At 37.3% G+C, this 19,208-nt stretch overlaps 1 protein-coding gene across 1 annotated transcript in view; it reads left to right on the top strand.

Annotated features, from left to right (window-relative positions):
• The first annotated feature begins 241 nt into the window (after window positions 1–241).
• LOC132270799 (probable LRR receptor-like serine/threonine-protein kinase At3g47570) overlaps window positions 242–19,208 on the top strand; it is a 42,991-nt gene continuing 24,024 nt past the window's right edge. Inside the window, exons 1-2 of the mRNA XM_059772002.1 lie at window positions 242–444; window positions 653–826. The gene's annotated coding sequence lies outside the window, so the exon portion shown is untranslated. The remainder of the gene's footprint in view (window positions 445–652; window positions 827–19,208) is intronic.

Here is a 19,208-nt window from a genome sequence, read left to right as displayed (position 1 = left end):
AAGTGTAATTTATTGAATAATACTGTAATAATAGAGGTCCTATGATGATGTTTATCCTCTCACCTGAACCGCGGTATCAACCGAACACAAAAAAAACTTAAGAGTGCGTTACCGTCACCATCCTTCTAGTCAGCGCCCTCTACGCTACCTTGGTACTAGACCTTAGACGTTTTGGCAAAGTCATGGAAGTCCACATGGTTTAATTCAATGCACCTATAATATTCTACGGTTCATATTGTTAGAAAATTATACCATGTCTACATCAAAATATCGGAATCGTTGAAGAAAAACAGTATATATGTATCAAGCCTGCGGATTGAAACGCATAAAGCAAATTGCCAACTGATCACAACTTGATATTCTCTTTTTCACTAATAAATTTCAAGGAAGGAAATTTTGTTCAACACTTCAAGTTGGTGAATCTTAAATCCAGCACACACACAGGTATAATTCCACAATCTTTAATCAAATTTGACAGTTGATTGTACTTAGACTAGTACTGCTAGCAAGAGTTCCGGACTAGCTGTGTCTAACATAATTCTTCTCCTCAAATGCTTCTCATCATCCGCTCTTTGTATTATATTTTAGGACTCAGTAAATTTTTTTTTTTTATTTTTTTATTTTTAAAATTAATTATTTTCCGCCTTAGCAGGAACCGGAGTACGATATCCATATCTTTCAGGCCACGTGGAGCGAGGAGAAATTTTCCAAACTCAGCTGGGAATTTCGACTGGCATGGGCTTAATCGTAACATGGAAGCATTCCTACCAAAGCTTCACCCCTATGAGTTTGATGCATGGAAGCATTTGCTTTCTAACATTGCCAGGTATGCACAATACTCTATGGTTATCAACTATTAGATTATAAAGCTTCACCCCAATGACTGTTCAATTCTTTTCTTCACTTTAGAGATTCATTTCCATAGATAAATGTCCTTTGTTCACATCACTTCCAAACCTCAATAAACAACAGAAATCTCATGCCACAATATCTGCCATCCATTTGTACAATTTGATATCTGCTAATATGTAGTCATGCAAAAAGAATCCATTCCATACACTAGAAATTAAGAAATGCATTGGAGCAACGAAATGTGCACTATGTGCGTGCAGCTTACAATATATAGAATTTTAGCTTACGTGAAAATAGAGAACACCAAAAAGTAGGTATTTGGCTACGTTATACATAATGAGAATATTTTCATAACACATAATACCACCAGTTTTTTCCACAAACGAGTGATGCAAAACAGGAATTTTCATTCTATTTCTCAGTTTCAAAATACTATATTTATTTTGGGTCTCACTTGATGTCATCTCACCACATGGAGCACAATATCATAGTTGTTAAAGGCTCAAGGCGCACTAAGGCGCCAAAGGCCTCTTGGAGCCTAAGCGCAAGGCGCAATATAAGGCACGAGCCTAATTGAAATAAGGCGCGTGTAGATAATAATACATATATTATTATATATATTCATAATCAAGCTGTGATTGCAGTTAATGTAAGTAATGAACCATAAATTTATGAATTTTGTCAAATATTTCACAAGGTTAAACAATACGGTATATGATATAGAACCTTTTAATTTAGTAGTCAATAAGTAAAAATGAAAGTGACATGAATAAATGATTAAAACATACAAGGCGCGCCTTTTTTGAGCCTGGAGCCTACTAAAAAGCGTGAGCCTGAGGGATTTATGTGAGCCTGATTGAAGGAGCCTGGCCTGTAGTAGGTTGAGGCGCTCTAGCTGAGCCTTGACGAGCCGGGGGCTTTTTTGGAGCCTAGGCGCGCCTTTAACAACTATTGAGCACATAAATTGGAAGGTAATCCCTACTAACACTTCAGTTAATACAAAGGATGAAAAATTGAAAGGAAGAAAAGATAGGAGGAATAGAATAAATATCCCTATGGGAAGGAAGGAACCATACTTTTTGTTTAGTTGAATGGAAATGAAATAAGGAACTGAATGGGTAATTTGTGAACTGTGAATGGATCTTTATACCATACCACAACTAATGATATATATTGGAAAATCACTTGGAAAGAGAAAAAGATGCTTCCCTCTCTTCCTTTTTCTTCCCCTTCCTCTCAAAGGAAAAACCTTCCTTCACTCCATCCTTCCTCCCTACAAAACAACTATAAACCTATTCCACTTTTAAAGTGTGGAGCCCTGTACTTCAACTCTAATTGTTCAACAAAATCATTAAAAATGAGATGCACCCGTCTCGGAGCACTTTGAAGCATGGGAAGATTAGAGGCACCCCAATCAAGGAGGGCCTCTTTCAATCCATGTGGTCCATGTAGTGAAATATTCTCAGGTTAAAAGAAATTTCATGGTACTTTCTGTGAACTTGTATTACCCATAAAGAGTATATCACTATCAAGTTTCCCACCCATTTACTTAAAAGGGTATTGAAGTTAAACTTTGCCCTCCCCTCAAAAGATTCCTTTGTTAATTACTTATTCAATCAACTTAGGTATCATTTTAACTTCCAACACAAAAAAAAAATAAAAAAATATAAGATAATATATACTCTGAATTTAACAAATTTAATACTCATCATTATAATTGGACATTTATTTTTCCCTTCAAAAGATAATGATCACTAGAAGGATTATTTTTTAAAAAACAATATTACTTATCAAATTTTTTTATAATAATATTAGTGATATCACCATGTTTTATTTTGTCAAGCTATGCATGATTCATTTATTGACAAGTACATATTAGTTATTACTATCGACCATAGACATTGCCATACATTAAGGTATAGAAATCCCATCTAAAAATGATGAACCATGTTCCTGAATGGCCTAAATATCCAATATGATTTACCCTTCAACCTTCAGTTTAGCTAAACTGCACATGCCTAAAGGTTGTAGATCTCGAATAAATCAAAAAATTCTCAAAAAATAAAAATTAAATTGTCTCACTTAAATTGTTAATCAAAATGTTAAATTCTTAAATGTTTACAACATTCTTCTACCACCTATCCTACATTATAAGGAAAACTTAACCTAGCACTAACTACGAGATCAATGCAGAACTACTTCAATCAACAACCTCATCATCTCCATCAGTCTCTATTGAGAGTTTATTTTGTAAACCAAAACCACTCATTAAACCATATTATAATAAAATAAAAAAAATGGAAGAAGAATAAGGATGGTTGGTAAGAAAAAATTTTAGTATTATATTTGTTGTTGCATAAAAATCCAAAAACCCAGAACATGTTGAAATTTATTAATAATATCAAATAAATTAAGAGAGACACCATACTACCATAGGCTTAAAATAGAAAGCAATCATATACCTATGCAAAACAGAGTACTAAAAAAATTCCTATCGTGTGATGTGATACATGGAAATAACCTTGAGATGGTGATTAAGAGAGTGAGAAACGTAGAAATGCCATATTAATTTATTAAATGAATAATGGATAAACAAATAACAGCAGCAATATAAACATAAACTATTACTTTATCAAAGTAAAAATCATCCATTCTTACCTTCTCCTTCTCCCTGTTAGTGGCTTTGTTAGTCTCACAGGTGACCTTCCTCTTCGTGTAGAATTCAATTTTGTATTCCTCGGCTTCTTCAATAATTTGGTTCAACAATTCCTTCCCTCTTTTTTCCATCTCCTCTAGTCGAATTGCGTTTTGCCTGAGCATTTAACAAGCTACATGTATTGTAAGTAATTTTAAGAACTAATTTTTTATTTTTCATTTTAATTACTCTGGCATATAGTATGCCATTTTTTATTTATTTATTATCATAGCAAATAACTCGCACCCCCACTTTAACTCTATGGGATTTGAACTCTTATCCGTCCACTTTGGGAGGTAGTCATTGGACGACAACCCTTAATGGTATATTATGCCATTCAATATGGCAAATTTTTCTTACAACCAGGGGTGGAACCAGGATTTCATTTCAGAGGGAGCACAGTTAAAAAAAAAAAATCAGCTAACATTGATATAACATGCAAAAAGAAGAATTTTAAGAAGAAAAAAGAAAAGGAAGAAAAAAGAAAGAAAATTGAGATAAATTTGAAAGGAAAAAAATTAGAGTATGAATCAAAATGGGAAATTTGACATTTTTTTATAAGAAATTTAAAGAATAAAAGAAAGAAAAAGTCAAGATAATTTTAGAAAAAAAAAATTTAGGGGGGAGCAATATATAATTTTTCACACATATTTAAAAAAAATACAAATTAACTGTATATATTCTATTGGGCGGGGCGGGGCCAGGCTAGGGGCACGTGCCCCCTAGGCCTTAATTGGCTCTGCCCCTTCTTACAAGAAGCTATAGTGAAAAATATATAGCCTAAGGTTTAAAAGTAGAAAAACTTCTATATGTGAAGAAACTAATATATCTATTACAATTTCCATGAGAAATAAAACAAAGAAGAAGAAGCAGTGTTTTCAAGCATATAGTGATATCACTACACAATAACACTACTCTGCCAATCAGCCTGCAACTACAACAATTTCAAATAGCATATAAAAAAAAAAAAAAGCAAATAAAAGAAAAAAAGCCCAGTTATGGGGTTTGTCTCTGGTATCTTGTAAAGGTTTGATTATATTATAAAATCTCAGCTTGCTTCCCAAAAAACAAAACAAAAAATTAAAAATAAATAAAATAAGTCGAGTTATCCAAAAATATTATACAACATACCCGGAAAAACCAAAAATCTCAATCCTCTATTTGTCAATCATTCATACTCTCGGGGGTCTGATATATTCACATACTAATTTTAAGTTTATGTTAAAATTCAGGTCCCAAATCCACCAATACAATTGCATAGAGAAAGTAAAATCTCTCATTCCAATTCATAAGAAATTGGGGAAAAAAAAAAATGAATTGCACAACCAGGCCAAATCTCGTTTTTTACAAAGAGATCTCAAAAATCAAAATACAACTCTCAAGTCTCAATCCGCAAATAATTTCTTCTTAGTTAGTACTTTCCTATTAACTAGACAGAAACAAAATTAAATAGTTTGAATCTTGATATAAACGGACAATAAATCAAATAAACCATTCAAAGAATATAAAGTGAGCTAAATCAAATAGATCACTGAACAAATCAAACAACCAGGGTGGAGCCAGGATTTCAATTCAGAAGGGGCACAAAAAAAAAAAAAAAAAAAAAAAAAAAACATTGATATAACAAGCAAAAAGAATAATTTTAAGAAGAAAAAAGAAAGAAAATTGGGATAAATTTGAAAGAAAGAAAATTAGAGTATGATTCAAAAAGGGAAATTTGACTTTTTTTTATTTTTTATTTTCATAAAAAATTTAAGGAATTTAAAGAATAAAAGAAAGAAAAAGTCAAGATAATTTTAGAAATTAAAAATTTAGGGGGGCAGGATATATAATTTTTTATAAATATTTAAAAAAAAAATACAAATTAACTATATATATTCTATTGGGCGGGCCCGGCCAGGCCAGGGGGCACGTGCTTTTGGCTCCACCCTTCTTACAAGAAGCTATAGTGAAAATATATAGCCTAAGAGCATCTCCAACCCACCTGCTATATGGGCTGCCAATTCAAAATATAGTAGGTGGGTTAAAATTAGGCCCTCCAATGGACTACTATTTCACTTGCCAAAATTTGCCTTTACTATTTTTGGTGCCAAATCTAGTAAAACTTATAGCAATAGCTATTTCTATATCTCTCAATCCTATCCGTCTCTCTCTTTCGTTGCGTGCCGTCTCTCTCTCTTTCGTTGCCCGGCCGTCTCTCTCTCTCTCTCCTCTCCTCCATCTGCAACGACCGGCCATTGACGGCGACCACCACCTCCGGCTTCTGTTGTCTATTTTTGTACTTTCTCTTTCCCTCTCACCCTCATATATGTATGTGTGTGTGTGTGTGTGTGTGTGTGTATATATATATATATATATATATATATATATATCTATCTCTTTCTTCTCAGATCGGTTTTGAAAAAGATCATAAAAAATTTCACCAAATAGGATTTAGTTTGCAAAATAAGAATTAAAGACATTGATTAGTTGATTTAGAAAAAAATAAAATAAAACAAAACCCATACGTACAAGTTAACAGTTGCAAAGAGAGAGAGGGGGACAAGCTTGAGAGTTGAGAGACAGCGGCGGAAGCTTGCAAACGGCGAACCCGAACTGGAACAGCGGGCGATGGAAACTGAAAGATATGGGTTCTGAACTTATGATTCTTGTTGATTTTGTAGTTTGCAGTTGCAGAGGGGGGCGGGGGGGTCAGAGTTGAGAACGAGAATAGAGATAGAGGATTGGGGAGGCTAAAATGATTTGCCCTAAAAATATATATATTTTTAATAATAATATAATCAAATATATATAATATACATATATATAAATTTACTAAAAAGAAAAAAAAATTTATATAATAATATAATCAAATATATAAATTTATATATATATATATATATATATATATATATATATATATTTTGTCCTTTTTTTACCAGATATTTTAGATTTTTGCTTCTTTTTAATTAGGTTTAATTTTAGTTTCCTTCTAATATCTATAACTTGACTTGAAATGTGCCTAATATTAATATTACTGATGCAACTATGAATGGTGGGAATGGTAGTTGAAAAAGAATGGTGGTTATGTCAAAAAATAGCATTTTGCATAAAATGCACCATTGGAGCAGAATTGTTAAAATGTAACATTTTGACACTGTAGCACTTGTCAAAATATAGATTTGACATGCGAAAATGACTTTTAGTATTGGAGATTCTCTAAGGTTTAAAAGTAGAAAAACTTCTATACGTGAAGAAGCTAATATCTCTCTATTACAGAGAAGAATCAGTGTTTTCAAGCATATAGTGATATCACTGCACAATAACAGTACTCTGCCAATCAGCCTGCAACTACAACAATTTGAACTACAACAATTTCAAATAGCATATAAAAAAAAAAAAGTAAAAAAAGAAAAAAAAAGCCCAGTTATGGGTTTTGCCTCCTGTATCTTGTAAAGGTTTGCTGATATTATAAAATCTCAGCTTGCTTCCCAACAAAAAAAAAAAAAAAAAATCAAAAAAATAAAATAAGTCCAGTTATCCAAAAATATTATACAACAGACCCGGAAAAACCAAAAAAACTCAATCCTCTATTTGTCAATCATTCATACTCTCTGAGGTCTGATATATTTACATACTAATTTTCAGTTTGTGTTAAAATTCAGGTCCCAAATCCACCAATACAATTGGATAGAAAAAGTAAAATCTCTCATTCCACTTCATAAGAAATTGGGAAAAAAAAAAATGAATTGCACAACCAAGCCAAGTCTCTTTTTTACAAACAGATCTCAAAAATCAAAATACAACTCTCAAGTCTCAATCCGCAAATAATTTCTTCTTAGTTAGTACTTTCCTACTAACTAGACAGAAACAAAATTAAATAGTTTGAATCTTGATATAAACTGACAATAAATCAAATAAACCATTGAAAGAATATAAAGTGAGCTAAATCAAATAGATCACTGAACAAATCCAACAGAAACAAATCGGATAAGAAAAATCAAGGCAAAAACCTAACCTTCTCCATTCTCTGAGAGCAAAACCGTCCTCAGGCTCCATCTCTGCCGGAGGGGGCAAAATGGGACCATTAGACCCCACAAAACCACTGTCGAAAGGTGTTCCATTCGCTTCCGGCGATAACGAAGAGAATTCCGGCGAAAAGGGTGAGTGTCCACTGCCAGAGACATAGATCGGCGGCGGAGACGGAGTGTCTGGTATTTGCTGCGACGCGAACACGTCGATGATCGGTGAATCGTCGACGATCGAGTCCTTGACGGACTCCGAGGTGGCGAAGTTCGAGAAAGAGTCGAAACGCTGGGAAGCGATGCGAGGATCGTACCCCAAGTAGCCGTCGTCGTCGAACGGCCGAGTGGAAGCGGCGGGTCGCGAGTCGGCACCGAGTTCGTTGAACAAGTGTAATTTCTTAACAATTTTTATTTTTTTATGTCTCGATAAATTCGACCTCAACTCCGATATAGACTTTTACCAAAAATAAAAATAGTAAAAATAAAAAAAATGGTTTACGAATAAATTATTTTATGTCGAAACAAACGGAGCTTTAGAGTAACACGATTTTCAAGAAATTTTTTGGTGGATATCATTATTGGGTACATGTAATTCTAATTCTTGTATTAAAATAATCTGATTTAGCATTCTTTAAATGGATAACTAGAGGTTTGTGAGTATCAATTAGGAAAAAAAAGATAAAAAATTATTAGATAGTTTTAAATCATTTATAATTGGTCTAAATCAAAGACTCTCTTATTAAGAAAAGTGAAATTACAAGAGTCTAATAAAATATTACAAAAAAAAAAAACTAAAAATCAGTTTTAATTAGACTGAATCATAAAGTAACAGGAGAATCATCTAATAATTTTAAAAAAAAATATAAATTGAGATGAGATTAATCCATGTCCTACCTTGTCAAGTCTTTCCATTGAAATCACTTCTTTCATTACAGCTTTACATGGGAAGAGCTTCACAATATGATGAATTTTTTTTTGAAATAAGGTACTTTAAGGACCCAAATATAATAGCCAAAGGCCCAAAACCTAGCCGTAGTTTGTACTTTGATTATAGTCATTTCTTTCATTTCGTAGATGGACTAAGTTTGGGCCTTTTATATATAATATGAGTAAATCTAAGGGGTTGGTTCGAGCACTAAGTCCCGTAGATCTCATGTCTCTTAAAGTATGAGGTTTAAGACTCGATCACATTTGGGTGCAAATAATTTTTTAAGATCACGATCGCAGATGAAAGCTCATATTTTACTAAACTCGTGTGAGGGGGCGATTTGCGCAATGTCCCGAAATTTAGTGGGTGTATGTATAATCCCACATATACCACCAATTTTAATTACAAAACTCCAATTCTATACAAACTGTCATAGTAGATACAATATTTTTTTTATTAAATCCATACACATAAAAATGAAAATCGAGCTATATCATTTTAATGATATACAGAATTATAGACTAACTTAAGTTATGTAATTAACAACATGGTGGGAAAAAAAAAAATGACATGGTGGGATCAAATGTAAAGACTAGGCAATTTTAGAAAAAAATAATGCTTGTTCTATTTTCTGTCAATTCTAAATGCTAACACATGGGTCACCTATATAGTGAATATTAATAAATTGAACAAGCGTGGGATTTGGGATCCATTTAACAAAAGTAGTGTGAACGAGAGTGGTCTTTCGGAAAAGTGAAGAACTAACAAAAGTAGTGTGAAAGAGAGTAGTCTTTTGGAAAAGTGAAGAACTTTAGATAGTGTGAAGACTTCCGGTTGAGTCATCCAACAAAATTTGTTTAAGGGTTAATTATAACGGTACTCCCTGAAGTTTGGAGTATTGACAGTCATATATAAGTTAGTCCTTTTTTTGAACACTCACACCCCCTGAAATTTAATAAAGTTGACAAAACACCCCCTGACACCATCTGTACACCTGACACATAAATAAAAAGACCATTTTGCTACTTGACTTGTTAATTAAACTATTAAAATTTTAAAATTACAAATTTAACCTTCTAAGTAATTTTAATTAACCAAACTTACCTTCAATCACTGCAACAGCATATACACCGAATACATATGTGTGTCTATATATATACATATCATCTCCTCTTATATATATATATATATATATATATATATATATATATATATATATATGTAGATATATATTTAGAGAGAGAATGGGAGAAGAGGGTGGTTGCCACCTTCACTGGCGGCACACCACCGTAGCCACCATACCACCACCTCCACCAACGCCTCTCTCTACCCTTTCATCTTCACAGCCCCGCCACACCCACACCCACCACTTTACAGCCCCGCCGCCATCATATCACACCCCTGCCACCACTCCACAGCCATGCCACACCCCGCCACATCACAGCCCCGCTACCACTCTATAACCCTGCCACGCCCACCACCACCGCGTCACAGCCCCGCCACCACCCCATAGCCCTGCCATGCCCGCCACCACCTCTTTACAACCCCACCACCACCACATCACAACCCCGTCACCACTCCACAACCCCACCACACCCACCCCCATTGGCGGCATACCACCATAGCCACCATCACCACCAACGCCTCTCTCTCTACCCTCTCATCTTCACAACCCCGCCACACCCACACCCACACCCACCACCACCATATCACAACCCAGCCACCACCACATCATAGCCCCACCACCACTCCACAACCCCACCCCACCCACCCCCACCACCACTTTGAAGACTCCAACTTTACCTTTACAGTACCACTACACCCACCACTATCATAGATTACGAATCCATAGCTAAATTTTGCAGAAGCCCTAGTCGAATTAGGGTTTTAGTTCCCTAAATGCAACTCTAACCAGTCTGATCAATTCATCAGGACTCGAACGAGGACTCGAACGAGGACGGACAGTGCTTTGTTTGATTCCGTTAGTCGTGTGACTAGAACTGCCAATTTTGTAACGACTCGAACCCGAGGGTCTGAATCACTAACCGGGTCCTTACCAGAACCCGAGGTCAACTAAGGGCACTACCGTCCTTTCTTATGTCAATACATAATGTATGTGTCATCCCAGGGTTTATAAAAATTAATAATAATAAAGAAATAATAGTAATAAAATGAGATATAGCTACAACGTATGTCAAAATAGTCTACTAACCCATCGAACCTTGTGGTGGAGCGTCGTCCACCATTTCCCTTCCGTGTCCTGAAAAATGTTAAATAATGGGGTGAGCTAAACGCTCAATAGGAAGTGCCTAAGACACACCTCTTATGACCCCGTGAATCCACATAGAGAATAGAAAGCATGAGAACGGGATCATATCTCGGGAGTCGAGTAAAACCACTGTATCATTAACAAACATACATATATCAACCAACTACCAAATGCACCAACTATGCCAATGATGTGCCATGCCATGCAATGTCACTCCCCGTTTCCGAAACAATACTGTTTCAACTTCCAAACCGTTAGTATAATCCGACCCAAGGCACCTTCAAGGCATCGCATCCGGCCTAGTTAACTTAATCCCTAATCCTCTCTAGACTACACTAACACCACAGACCACTAGGCGCCTCCTAGGAGTCTGGTTTTCACAAACACTTTCCAAAACAATTTTCCCAAAATTATTTCATTTAATTTCAAAACAAATTTTCCCTTTCTTGCCCAATGCAATGCATGAATGCTTCATGCTTTGATCACCATACCATGTCAAGTTCACAATTCCATACAATTCATCTATATCTCATTTGCATGCTTTTGGGAAAATTAAATTAATAAACTCTCAATTACCAATTTTGATAACATAGTATTTGGCATTCAAGCATTTAAGTGCATATAATCAAAATAAATAAACAATACAACCAATTTATATCACTTTCAGCATATTATACACCTTGTCATTCTCATTATACATAAAATATCTATAACCATAAACAATACTCATAATTTAGTAAACAATTTAACAACTTTTATAAGAAAACTCACAAAAGTCAAAGAAAATTATGGATTAGAAACCCCTACCTCCAAAAATTGCAAAAACCCCCAATATGCCTAATCCAAATCCTAGAATTTGAAATTCTTAGGGTGCACTAAAACCATCTTTGCTCCGATCAAATCGAAGATCTCGATGCGCTCTTCGTTTTTACCGCAAACATACCAAAAATTGAGGGAGAAATCTAAGTTTAAAGATTTGCTTGGAAAGAAAAAAAGAAAAAAGAAATAAAGGAAAGGGGAAGAGAAAGCAGCGCGAGGGACTGAGGAAATGAGAAAATGAGATCTACCAAATGGCCTTATGCCATTAAAAATATGAAATGGGTGGTGGGTTCCACCACCTTTTTCTTTAAATTTTTTTTTTTAACTTTATTTTTACACCACAATTATATATACACATTTAATAATTCACATCCACATAAATATAATAAATAAGATGCTTGAGGTGCAAATGGACCTAACTAAAAATTCCTGTACGCAATGATCGGTTGAGAATTCGATCTATGATAATTCAACATTCGCAATAGCACGAATCATTGTAAAATAGGGCTATTGGTCGGGTAAGTCGAACCACTGGGACTGTGCTAATCTATAGCAACCTAAGTGTCTAGAGTCTTTTTAGAATGATACGGGGTGTTCATAGATGATTTGTTGGTTGTCACTTAAGTTATGAAATTAAGGTGCGTAAAATAAAAGTTTGTAAGAGTTTGAAGGAGATGAAATACAAATAAAGAGGACTAGGGAAGTGAATCCACCTCCATCCCTATACACATGCTAGATTATAGCTAATTTGGGGGAAAAACAATATATGATGGTCAAGAAATATATAGCAACACATAGTTGCCATATAATCAACAAGATGTACATTAAATCTCAAGTAAGCATGATCCATCAAAAGTGAACATGTTTAGACTACTTAACTAAAGTGTAGCTTAACCACATTTACTTGAATGAAAGATTATCAAGCCCTAGATAAAATGATGAAGCACATGAAGGTAAGAAATAAGCATAAACCATCAAAGGCTTCACCTAAGCAATGATCTATCAAAGTACTTATCAACATGCCATTAAACCATTTCATAACCTTGTCTCCATTCTCACCATGAAAACTCAAGCAATATGATTAATATAAGACATCATCTAAAACAAGATAATCAACTTACAGAAATCATCCATACATATATCAACATTCATTACAACAAATGAAGTGCTCGTGGTTATGAAAAGCCCATAGAATATACATTGTAATCCCCAAAATATAGCCTAAATTAGAACATGCTTACAAGGGAGGGGCCTCATCACCTCCCTAGATGGAGGTTTAGTTACACATGGAAGCCTTAGAAGAAGGAAGAAGCTTGGTCTCCATCCACATTTTCGAGCTCCTTTGTTGTAGCTTCTAGAACTCTATCTTTTCCTCCTCCTTCTTTCTCTAGAAATCTTGCAAGATGAGAGATATTTCATCTATCATGAGACATCCTCCTATATATACTCAAAACCTACTTCCCATGCTGAAAATCTCGACCTTCCCCCTCTAGTTCATTCTCCACCACATAATATGAAGATAAAGGAACAAAAGTGCTAAAAAAGAGGGGCAGGTGAACTGCCTGAAGAGGGTCGGCGGGCGCCCGCGGAAGTTGCGGCTCTCGAGGATGTCTCTGGAATGTTTGGCGGGCGCCCTCGGGAGGGCGCGGCGGCTCCTGCGGCTGCTCTGCAAGGTGCTGCGAAAGAGGCCAGAGAGTTTGGGGTTGGCGGGCGCATCGCGGGCGCCCGCGGAGGCTGCAGCTGCACTTCAACTCTAAATTTTCTGCAATCTTCTTCGAGCTGGAGCGATAACACACGTCCCTTATGAAACACTAAGCCATGTTGCCACAAAAACGGTAATTGAAGAGGCTTCATCAAAAAGGTGATTTCCCGACACGGCGCATTCAATTCAACACAAATGATGTTAAAACCGTTTCTTTGATCACTCTTGGGCACAAAACCTGAAATTCGAAAGAAATACACAATTGAATTAAAACTTTACATTATCCTCTAATAATGGACTTAATTAATGCAAGAAGGGGCACTTGAATATGCAATATTCGGCGCTTATCACACCCTCAAACTTATATTTGCTAGTCCCTTAGCAAAACAAAAAATAGAATCTAGCAAAAATGACAACATGCAACAATCATTAAGCAAGAAATTTATCTATGAAGCTCAAATGTAACATGGAATGACAAAAAAAAATTGGAGGAAGTTTCATTAAACAGACTACCTTGCATATATGAAGCCTTAATAATCAAAATGGCAAAAATGAGTTCAATCATAAATGCATCAATCATTAAGCTCTATATAAAAACTTTAATTATCATCTCTTGAATAACATGGACTCCAACTTCAATGATGGTGGGCCGAATTCCCAATATGCGGCTTTAATCCTTTTTTTTCAATCCCAAGAGCACATTCCTTAAATCTCCTTCAAAATGAGGTCCCCATGGCATAGTTTATTCATAATACAACTTTTGTTGCTTATTGAGAACTCTATTGTTCAACACAAAAGAAAACATACAATTGGTTGTGCAATGCCAAAATCCCTTAAGCTTTTTAACCAACCCATGTAGCAAGCGTTAGGCCAACAACTCCTAAACCAGATGGTTTTAGGGTGCTAAGTGTAGAAACACTCCTAGGGCTTAATAACTCGGGTTGGAAAGGCTACGAACTTCGACGAACCAAATTTATTTATTTTTGAATAACCGTGCAATGTCTAGGTTCTTTAAGCTTTCTAACCAACCCATGTAACAAGCGTTAGGCTAACAACTCCCAAACCAGATGGTTTTAGGGTGCTAAGTGTAGAAACACTCCTAGGGCTTAATAACTCGAGCTGGAAAGGTTACGAACTTCGACTGGTCATTGATTGCTTTTTCTTTTTCTTTTTCTCTTCTTTTTTTTAAATGCCAAGGGTATCCATTCATTAGGGTCATTAATTCAGATCACTGAGTCCCGATCAAAGTCAATTTGGGTTGCATGCCTCACGATTAGGTTTCCGGTGTGCAAATGTGCAATGTGAAGCATAAAAGAGTAAGAAATCCGACAAGAATTTAATTGAAGTCTTTATACAAACTAACTATGAATCAACATGCTTATTTCAAAAGTTTCCTTATTTTCAAAAATTATCTTGGCTTCTATACACAAAGTATTAAGTACATGCTTCAACCTTCAACAAGTTCCATGGTTACACTATCATTGCTTTCAACAACATGATTTTATTAACTTATGAGCATCAAAAAAAAGAAAAATGAGCAAAAATCATACGAATAAAAGCACATGCACCCCCAAACTTGAATGTCACATTGTCCTCAATGTAAGAAGACAAAGGATAAGAGAATTAGAAAGAAAACTGGAGAGTGCAAAGAACAATAGTACCAAGTTGAGGAGGAATAGAGTGGCGGTGCAAGAATAAGCCACTTTGTGAATTCCAAGAGCATACCCCCAAACTTGAAATCAAAAACCTGTCAAAAGCATCTATACAGAACAAGAATCAAATGAATCCAAAAATTACTAACTATAACAGCAATTTATTTTAAAGCTAAAATCCATGCAAATGAACAAAAGAGATGCAGTTAAAAGTTCAAAAGAACTGGGAAAAAAATGCCAAATGCGGCCTAAAAGAAGTCTAAAAGTAGTACTACTGCAAAAAAGGAAAATAAAACGAGAAACAGGAAATCAATCCTCCATTGGCGTGGAGGAAGAAGCACCAGGTGCGCCCGGTGCCCGGTCAATCAATGACTGGAGTATAGCCTGTAAAATCTCTTGATTCTTCTGGGTCTTCTGAACGGCGCCCTCAATGGCGTCAAAGCGTAAATCAAATGCATCAAATCGAGCATTTAGGGCGAGATAGTCAGCGCGAGTCATGACATCCGGCGGCGGGACAAAAGTGGCAGTTGGAGAAGCGGGGGTATCAGGAGGAGGAGGAGCAGGAGCCACAGGGGGGGGGGCGTAGCACCCTAATCCAGCACGTCACCAATGCGAGCCTGACAAGACGTTTGAAGTTGAGCTGTGCTGGACTTCCAGACCCCAAGGTTGAAGTGCAACACATTTTTTTTCTTTCTGTTCACCACGGGGAGCTCGGAACCCCATATTTTTGAGCAACCTTGTAATAAGGTATGGAAATGGGAATGCCCAGGTTGTGGTGGTGCGCGACCGAACCAAGATTAATTCCTTATAGATTTTAAGAAATTGGTCCTAGACAAGTTATGGGACACAAAACTAACACTCCTTTTCAGCGTAGTAGAGGGTTTTCAAAAATTCCCCCTTTCGCTCGGAGTGGCCTGGCACGGGTAGGACGTTCTTGGCCAGGACCGAATCGAGAAACCATAGCCGGCAAGGTAAGAAAGATTTATTGGTGCTTGTGGTTCTGCTTCTGGTGAATTGACCATGACAAATTTCTCCCACAATGTCTGCTAAGGTAGGCTGATCGGGACCTTCGACATAAAGGGGGAGGCCCGCCTGATCCACTGGCGAAATTAAGGGGTAATCCATAGCCATAACAAGGTCGTCGAGGTCAAATTCATAATCATAGTCATCAATAGTGGTTTTAATTTTGTCCGGTTCCTCACATGAGTGGACCATGTTGGCATAGAACAGCCGGACCACACGCGAGAAGTACGAATGAGCGCGCAGTTTGAAAATAGAGGATAGGCCACGAGCCCTCAATTCACGGGCAGATCATGCGGTCTCCACATTGTTCTCGAAAATAAGTATAATGTCAAAACGAGCTTCGGTTTTAATTGGATATTCAGCCCAATTTAGAGGCGGAGGGGCATTAGAAGGGCCCTCGGATGACCTAGCACGCTTGGAAATAACCCTAGGAGCCATGGGAATGAAGAAATTTGGTTCACGACTTTTAGCGAACACCTGGTGTGCAGTACAATTGGGAAGAGAGCAAAATGTTGGTTAGAGACTGAAAAACCCAAAAATTTTGTACCTAAAATCAACCATGCACAACTCCAACAAATTCACCAACCTTCACCACATCAATCCCATCCTCCATTGATCACAAAATGAAAGAAGTAAAAGAAGAAGAAGAGAGACTTACCCAATGTGGAGGAACCAAGGCTTTGCAAGCTTAAATGATGGATGAGGAAGATAGATTTTTTTTTTTTTTGATATTAGATGATGATGATGGAGATTGGAGATGGGAAGATGAATATTGGGAGAAATAGGCAGATGGTTGCAGGGTTTGAAGGGTGTAGGGCAAGAGAAGAGAAAGGGGGAAGAGTTTAAAAGAAACCAAGTGGGCTTAAAGGCCCATTTACTTGGCAGCGGAGGGAAACTGCGGGCGCCCGCGGCAAGATGGCAGGAGCCCGCGGTGCGACGAATGTGCCTGCAATGGTTCGCGGGGGCCCGCGGAAGCTCGGCGGGGCCCCGCAGTTGTGTTGAGTGTACTGGCCTGATTCGCGGGCGCCCGCGAGAGCTCTTGAATTGATGCCTTAGGCATCAAACACAACTTCTTAAGGCCGTGAGTGAATCAGATGAGCTCTTAACATGAATTGGGGGTATGACGAAGATCTAGATCACCGCATAAAGTGACATGGAGCGAATGAATTCACAAGCTATGGCCAAGTGATGCAGAGATAATAAAAGCTCTGAATGAAACAGAGAACATGCTCAATGACTTCAAATATTTCCCGAAGTGGAACGAAGATTTGGATATAATGAATAAAACCAAATGGAATTACCGGAATGCCCGATGAACCAATTCAGGAAACATGCACATTCTTGGTCGACTTCGCCACTTCCCGGGGAAGTGTAGTCACGGGGCATGAAGAAGATGGAAGCTAAGAATTCGGAAGAATTGCTTCTCATGAATGCTAGATTTAATGTCGATAGCTAGACGAACCAGGCTTAGCATGGCGCACTAGTCCTTATAAATTGGGTCCGTCAATAGGACTTTCTCAACTTTTCGAATAGGGACTATGCCATCAACATAATGCTTAAGGCGTTGGCCATTAACCTTGAAGAGAGATCCATTAGTAGGATCTTGAAGCTCAACCGCTCCATGAGGAAAGACAGAATTGATGAGGTATGGACCATCCCACCTTGACTAGAGTTTACCGGGAAAGAGTTTCAAGCGGGAATTGAAAAGCCTAACTTTTTGTCCCGGCGCAAAAGACTTATTGACAATGTACTTGTCATGGAATGCTTTGGCCTTTGCCTTATAGATTTTGGCACTTTCACACGCATCATTACGCATTTCCTCGAGTTCATTTTATTGCAAAACACGATTAGAGCCGGCCTGTTTGAGATCAAAGTTGAGCCTTTTTATGGCCCAAAAAGCACGGTGCTCTAATTCTACTGGGAGATGACAAGCTTTTCCAAAGACAAGCCGATATGGAGACATGCCAATTGGCGTCTTATAAGCTGTCCAGTAAGCCCAAAGCGCATCGTTTAGTCTCAACGATTAATCTTTGCGGTTCGGTCGAACCGTTTTTTCCAAGATGTTCTTAATCTCCCGATTAGATACTTCCACTTGACCACTCGTTTGAGGATGGTAGGGTGTAGCAACCTTATGAATGACGGAGTACTTAGAAAGGACGGATTTAAGATAACGATTTCTGAAATGTGATCTGCCGTCGTTGATGATTGCTCGGGGCGTACCAAAACGACTAAAGATGTTAGATTGAATGAACTCGATCACGACTTTATGATCATTGGTTCTGGTAGCTGCGGCTTCCACCCATTTGGAGACATAATCCATCGCTACAAGGATGTACTCGTAGCCATGAGAAGGTAGAAATGGTCAATAAAATTTCAATTATTAAGATAGGAGTGAGGGGCATCATGTCTCTTCGGGACATGGATCCGAGCCTTTGGCATCTTTCACATGATTTACAGAAATTGTATGCATCTCGAAACAGGGAGGGCTAATAGAATCCACTTTGAAGAACTTTATGAGCGGTCTTTTTGGCACTGAAATGGCCTCCACAAGCAAGAGTATGACAGAAATTGAGGGTGCTTGTGGTTTCTGTTTCAGGAATGCATCGCCGGATGATTTGGTCTGGGCAATACTTGAATAGTTCAGGATCTTCCTAAAAGAAATACTTGACTTGGGAGAAAAATCGGTCCTTCTCTTGTTTGGACCAATGAGTTGGAATTTTACCTATCGCAAGGTAGTTGACAATATCCGCAAACCATGGAAGATTTGCATGAGAAATCTGGAAGAGTTGTTCATCCGGAAAGGAATCACGGACGACGGCGAAATCTGAAGATTTTTCAATGAGTAAGCGAGAGAGATGATCAGCGACAACATTGTCTGCCCCTTTTTTGTCCCGAATTTGAATGTTAAACTCTTGAAGTTAGAGTATCCATCGAATCAAGCGGGGTTTGGTCTCTTTCTTTGCTAACAAGTGCCGAAGGGCGGCATGATCCGAGAAGACTATGACCTTGGAACCTAGAAGATAGGATCAGAATTTATCTAAGGCATAAACTACAGCTAGCAACTCTTTTTCAGTAGTGGTGTAATTTAATTGAGCATCAGAAAGAGTTCGACTGGCGTAATAAATGACGTATGGGAGCTTGTCCACACGTTGGCCCAAAACTGCGCCTAATGCATAGTCGGATGCATCACACATGATCTCAAAAGGGAGAGACCAATTGGGCGGTTTCATTATTGGGGCAGAAAAGAGGAGAGTGCGAAGTTTA

The sequence above is a fragment of the Cornus florida genome, unplaced genomic scaffold (genome assembly GCF_030987335.1).
Source record: "Cornus florida cultivar Cherokee Brave unplaced genomic scaffold, ASM3098733v1 CherokeeBrave_3.0.0_Hap2_Chr08, whole genome shotgun sequence".
In the NCBI taxonomy this organism is placed as follows: Eukaryota; Viridiplantae; Streptophyta; class Magnoliopsida; order Cornales; family Cornaceae; genus Cornus; species Cornus florida.
Note: the sequence above shows the minus strand (reverse complement) of the source record. Positions and strands in the feature narration are given on the sequence as shown.